The sequence below is a fragment of the Trichechus manatus genome, unplaced genomic scaffold, assembly GCF_000243295.1.
Source record: "Trichechus manatus latirostris isolate Lorelei unplaced genomic scaffold, TriManLat1.0 scaffold00200, whole genome shotgun sequence".
NCBI lineage: Eukaryota > Metazoa > Chordata > Mammalia > Sirenia > Trichechidae > Trichechus > Trichechus manatus.
In genome coordinates this window covers 4165855-4172599 of record NW_004444136.1, presented here as the reverse complement: position 1 = coordinate 4172599, position 6745 = coordinate 4165855, and positions in this window count along the sequence as shown.

The following is a 6745-nucleotide window of genomic DNA, read 5'->3' as shown; positions in this document are numbered from 1 at the left end:
AAAAAAAAAAAAAAACCCAACCCATTGCTGTTGAGTCAGTTCTGACTCATAGCGTGCCATCAGGGCTGGAAGTGAAGATTACTATCCTCACTTCTAAGGAAACTGAGGCCCATAGTGACTTGCCCAAGGTCACACAGTTAGTGAGTGGCAGGGCTGGGATTCAAACCCAAGTCGTCCCCTGGAGCCTGAGTTATTGGAGCTAATTCAGTCCCATTATGTGACTGTCCATGTTGCTGCAGCTCAGGTACATGATATGCCTGAAATATTGCCCAGATAGCACCACCAGGTTTCCAGTCAGAGGCATTTGATAGAATGCTTCTTGTTGTAGTGTCATCTAGGGCTGACTGTTTAAATCCACATGGCAGGGCCTCTTTGAAGCCCTGGCCTGTCCCTCTGCTTTCACTGGCCCTGCTTCTTCAGCCTCTGGCCTTCTGCATTGGTGATGGAGTTGCATCTGCCTTATGTAGGCACACGTGGCTGAATCGTATTGGGACTGGGGCCTGGCTATGTCCTGCGAATCCTGCACTTGCCTTTTTTGCACTTGCCTTTTTAGCTGGATGTGGAGCCTGTGGTGGCTGAGCAGAAATCTCCCCTCTTCCCCAGCTCCAGGACCCCACCAGCCAGCCTCCAGGAGAGCTTGAACAGCTCTTCAGTTTTTAATTTTCTCAGCATACCAGGGCTAGTAGTATGCCTAGAAAACATGTGTATTCCCCTTCTTAGCCCAGGGCCTCACAGTACATATGCAGAATTCAACAGATGATTATTTTTTGGAATCTTTCCAAAGGGAAGCATCTCTAGAAACTAGGGAAACCAAAGGATTGGTAGCACAGGAGATCTTTTATGCTCTTATTTTAGCTGCAGAGAAAGGCAAACACAGTACGGGACTGGCTGGCCATGTAGATGTTATCACTGAATAAGATTTGCTTTCTGGGCTGTGACTTAGACAATGGAAATTTGGCCAGTTAACTTGGGGTAGGGAGTATCTTCAGACATTTCAGGGAAACGAACCCGTGCAGTCGTTTGCCAAGAGTTCTTTCCTCTGTAAATGGAGGTGGAAGAAGGAAAATGCCCAGGCCATTGGTCATTAAACTATTGTGTGCCCAGTTCTGGTGGTCCCTAGAAGTGCACCAGTAGAGGGAAGGCAAGCATGTGGTTGGCACTAACTCTTTGTGGCAAGTGTGATAATAAAATTGATACCAAAAAAAAAAAAATCCATTGCCATCAAGTTGATTCTGATACTACCTAACATTTATTAGGTGTCCCTGAATGGTACAAACAGTTGAAAGTGCTTGGCTGCTAACTGAAAGGTCAGAGGTTCAAGTCCACCCAGAGGTGCCTTGGAAGAAAGGCCTGGTGATCTACTTCCAAAAGATCAGCCATTGAAAACCCTGTGGAGCACAGTTGTACTCTGGCACACATTGAGTTGTCATGAGTTGGAATCAACTCGATGGCAACAGGTTCGGTTTGCTTTTTTTTTTAAACGTTTATCAAACCATGCTCTTGAACCCTTTAGATATCTGAATTCATTAATCTTTACAACAATCCAATGAAGTTGTAAAACTAGGGGATCCTGTTTTACAGATGAGCAAGTGGAGGCATGGAGAGGATAAGCAGCTTGCCCAAAGCCACACAATGAGTAAGATCAAAGCCAAATTTGAATCCAGACATCTGACCATAGAGCCCATGCACTTAACCACTATGTGGATGTAAGGCTTGATGGTTACCTGGGGGACGTGGGTTATAGTGTGAACAGAAGTCTACCATGGGAGAATGTGGCTTCTAGAGCCCATGCACTTAACCACTATGTGGATGTAAGGCTTGATGGTTACCTGGGGGACCTGGGTTATAGTGTGAACAGAAGTGTCCTATGGGAGAATGTGGCTTCCAGATGAAGGAATGATCAGTAGTCTGCAGCCAGTGCCCAGGTAGTGGGCCGTAAACAAGGAAACATAAGCTTTTAATGCAGTAGGGAGGATCTGAACTGACACTTCATCTCCCAGGATGCAGGACTTGCTGTGTTGGCCAATACAAAAACCCTGGTTGGTAACTCTCAAGAGTTGGCAGCCTTAGGGAAAAGTATCACCTGTGGAAGGAAAGGCTGAGTGTGGTCAGACACCCTATAGACTTGGATGGCGGCTCAGCTTCAGAAAGTTTCAAAAATCATCACTTCATGATCCCGTGATTTAAGACTCAGAAAATGGTTGGAGAGTCTCAGAATTGAATTGGGTTTTTTCAGATAAGAAGATTGTGGGGTGATATTGAAAGATGTCTCTGTGGCTCAGAGGGTGTCTGGCAGAGCTCAGCCCAAAAAGAGCCAGGAATGACAAGAGGAGGCCATTCTCAGGTCATACACAATGCTAGAGTGATGAGAACCAGTCAATAGTGTCAGGGGTGAAAGCCCAGAATGAACTGAGACTATTGAGGAAAGGAGAGGGCAACAACAGGAGCTTTAGTATTATATTCAGAGCGAGGAGGACAAGGAATGCATAGACCCATTCGCAGCTGAGGGAAGCTAGTGCCTTTGTAATGAGAAGGAGGAAGGAGCAGCTCCCATGACTGTGGAACGTCTGGCAGAGGACCGACCATCCTCCAGGTGGAAAGAACACTGGTGGGTCCACCACGTAGGAAAGGAGGAGCAGAGCTGCTGTGTATGTGGTCACGTTTCCTGACCCAAGAAGTCACTCGCCAGGGCATGGAGTGATGCCAGAACTGAGGTCACATATCTGCTGTGTCAGCTGAGAGCTTGGGAGAGGGGAATGAAGCCTGGAGGTGAATGGGGCCTTATTTTCAAAGAAAGAAGCTCCCAGGCTGAAGCCTGAGGTTGACCCTGGGAGAGATGTTAGATAAAAGGAAGGTCTGTGCGTCCTTAGACAAGGAGGAGAGGAGCATTAGGAGCTGGGACGGGCTCACTAGGCACAAGCCATGTCAGTCTCACAACATTTTCTACTTTAACAGGCTTAACTCTGGCACTTGTTACAAACACAGCTGACTGAGATTAGAGCAGGCTCCAGACAGAGTTTTGTAGGACATACTTTGCACTTGCCTTACCCCAAGTAGTGCTGATGAATGACAGTGGTGACCTTAGACCTGGTGACATGCCGGAGGTCCCTGGCCAGTTCAAATCTTTGTCTCCTCCTTTTTCTCTTTCTCATTATTATTCTTATTATGGTTTGGATGGTGTCTTAGGCTGGGTTCTCTAGAGAAGCAAAACCAGTAAAGTGTATAAATATATATGTAGAGAGAGATTCTATCAAGGAAACAACTCACCCAATTGTAGAGGCTAGAATGTCCCAAGTCCGTGGATCAGGGTAGAGGCCTCTCCCAAGTCACACAGCCACAGAATTGGCAAGCCCAAGATCGGCAGGTTGGAGAGCAAGGCTCCTGCTCACAGGCTGTGCAGGTCGACGAATCCCAGGTTTGGCAGATAAGCTGACAGCTCAAGTCCCAAGAATGGGAGATGAGATGACAGGAAACAGCCGCAGGATCCAGAGAGAGCAAAAAGCCAGAACATCTGCTTATATACAGCTGTGGGCCACACCCCCAAGGAGACTCCCTTTCACCTGATTGGCTGCTCACAGTATATTCAATCATGGGAGTGATTACATTAAAACACTGAGAATCGTGGCGCAGCGAAGTCGACACACAATCTTAACCATCACCGACGGCAACCTTTATGGAATATTGACTACGAAATTTAATGAAGCTGAATGGGGTATCTGAAGTAGGCAGAATCCAGACCTATAATGGTCTCAGAAGACTGAAGTGCTGGCCTGAGTTTGGCAAGATGGCATTTGGTGGGTTAGAGATAAAAGCAGTACCACTCACCAGTTGAGGGAGTGCATGAAGATCGGTTTCCCAGGGTCAATATCAAATAAATGCACTTGAGCTGAGACAGGCAACTTGCTTCATGTGGTTGTTGTGACAATTAAATGAAATTAGGTATATCAAGCATCTAGCATGTAGGGAGTGTTCAATTAACAGGGACTTTAATTTAATATTATGAAGCACCCTGATGGCAAACATTCCATCCTACTGTAGACCACATGCCCCAGTTTTTAATTCTGAGAGGAGGGTTGCCTCATCTCTGGCTCTGGTGCTCCTGGACAGTTCTGGTGTCAGGGGCCTGTGCAGCAGCGGTGGGTAAAGGCTGCCTGACCTACTTTGAAGGCAGCGCATGGGGTAATCTGGAGAGAGTGACACGGGTCCAGTGAGGCCAGAAGAACAGCAGGGGTAGAATTGACTCCCTCACAATGAAAATCATAACATTCGTAGGTCAGGACACCAGAGGTGGTTTAACCTAACCCCTGTCTGAAAGATGGTAGACTGAGGATGAATGGGTTGCTCTGGGGCACTCAGTGACATTTGTTGCTCCCTCGGATACCTCTGCAGGAATCGTGGGTCGACATTGTTATCTCTGATATCAGTGACAGCCCCTTTGAGGAATTGTGTGGCAAAGATGTTCGAGTGACTCCAGTCTTCCTGGCAGCACACAGCATGGTATAACAAAGGAAATGGAGCCCCAAGGGTCCCATGGAAGGGGTCTGAAGGGTAGGATTGGCATATGTTTCCTCCTCTTCCTCTTTCTTTTCTTCCTCCCCCCACCTTTCCTTCTAGTCTTCCTCCTCCCTCATCCTCCTCCTCTTTCTTCTACTTTTCCTCCTCTTCATGCTCTTGCTCCTTCTCCTTTTCTTCTCCTCCTCCTCAGCGCCCCATCACTCCTGCACTTTCCTCACCTGTGCTTTTTTAGGTCTTCCATACTATGAGCACCTCAAAGGCAAAGACAAGTCAGTTCCACCTGTCTGGCACAAGCACCCAGCTAACAAGTGTTTGACAGGCAAGCAGAGGAGAAGCAAGTGAATTAAAGCATGAGCCTAGTGAAGAGTGAATACTTTTGGCAGGTGGACTTGGGAGACTTACTGTGGGGGGAGGGCCAGGTGAAGAGGTGGCTGCAGCCCAGATGTGGGAGCAGGGGCAGGCGCTAGGCTCAGTCCCCACCTACCTGGCTGGGTGTTTGTTGCTATGGCTTTTATCACTCTGTGCCTGCCAGAGCTCCTGTGCCCAGGTGCCGGAAGAGTCCTAGTGCTTCTAAGGATTGGGGAAAAACATTAGTATGCCCACCAGGAAGGAAAGAAAACTGCTCTAAGTTAGGGTGCAAACTCATTAGACTGTCCATCAAGCCAGAAGTGGTGACACAAGCAGTGTGTGCTCTGTTGATAAAACAACCTGCTGCAGGGGGCCGGCAGGTACGGGAGGAGTTGGCAGGGCATCCCAGGGCAGCAGGTCCATGGGTGTTGCCATGCAGGCCACGGCCGTTCTTCCCTAGTAGAGACCAGGAAGTGGAAGCAGAGGGAAGAGAGCTTAGAGCCGCTGTGTGTTGATCGCATCCGTAGCAGTTAGGGTTCTGTGGACGCAAGCAACAAAGACCGGCTTTTGCCAACTTCAACTAAGAAGAATTAATTAGAAATGAGGGCCAGAAGAGGGAAATGTAGATGACAGTGTCAGTGGGAGGACTGGAGAACTAAGCTTGAAAAGGACAGGGACTGAGCTATTTGGAGAGTCCCAGTAGTGGGAACAAATGTGTAATTTCCCCAAGTGAAATTGGGTTTGATTAGGAAGGATTCTGGGTAGCATCAAACAGAACAAAGCAATCTGATGTCTGACTCAGTTGCCTTTGAGTCAATTCTGACTCCTGGCGACCCCATGTGTGTCAGTAGGACTGTGCTCTATAGGGTTTTCAATGGCTGATTTTTCAGAAGTAGATCACCAGGCCTTTCTTCTGAGGTGCGTCTGGGTTGGACTCGAACCTCTGACCTTTCAGTTAGCAGCGGAGTGCATTAACTTTCTGCAACACCCAAGAACTCTTCTGTTGTCATTTGTTGTTGTTAGTTGCCATTGAGTCAGTTCTGACTCACGGCAACCCTATGGGTGACGAGTAGAACTGCTCCATAGGGTTTTCAGGGCTGTGACCCTTCTGAAGCAGATCTGCAGACCTGTCTTCCAAGGCAACTCTATGTGAGTATGAACCACCAACCTTTTGGCTAGTAATGGAGCACTTAACCATTTGTGCCACCCAGGGACTCCTCTATTGTCATAGTGATCACATAATCCTTCCGTCCATTGGCTGGTTTATGAATCTGGGGCAAAAAGGGGCCCTTCACTCCAGTGCAGCCAAAGCTTCTGGAAGCTGCTGCTTACCATGCCCATGATGTCCCCGGGAAGCTCCTTCTCCAGGGTCTGCGAGTCCAGCAGGATATCAGGGCTACAGGCCCTGTGCCTAGGGCAGTCAGCCCATGGTGCTCTCTGTGCCCTGAGTGTTGGCTTGGCGACCCTCATGGTGTTTGCTGTACCTAAGTTTTACTTTGTAATCAGTTTTCTGAGGGTCCCCTGCAAGTCTGCACACAAGGAAAGTTACAAGCCCAGGGAAATTATCCATAGGGCAGCATGAGGACATGAGTGTTATTGGATGTTGTCTTAGTCGTCTAGTGCTGCTATAACTGAAAAGTACTACAATTCAATCCATGACAGATATCAAGGAGTTTGGAGTTCTTCAGTAGAAGGAGCTGTGCAACTCTTCACCTCTGACTCTGACCTGTTCCCCTTTCCCTCCCCTACCATCTAGTGGAGCTGGATTTCACAGTTGGACCAGGCCTGGCTTAGTGTCAGTAGGATGTTATCATTTAGGAGGCTTCTGTGTCTTCCTGGACTTCTGCCGCTTGACCTTCTCCTCATGGCTGGAATATGCCCA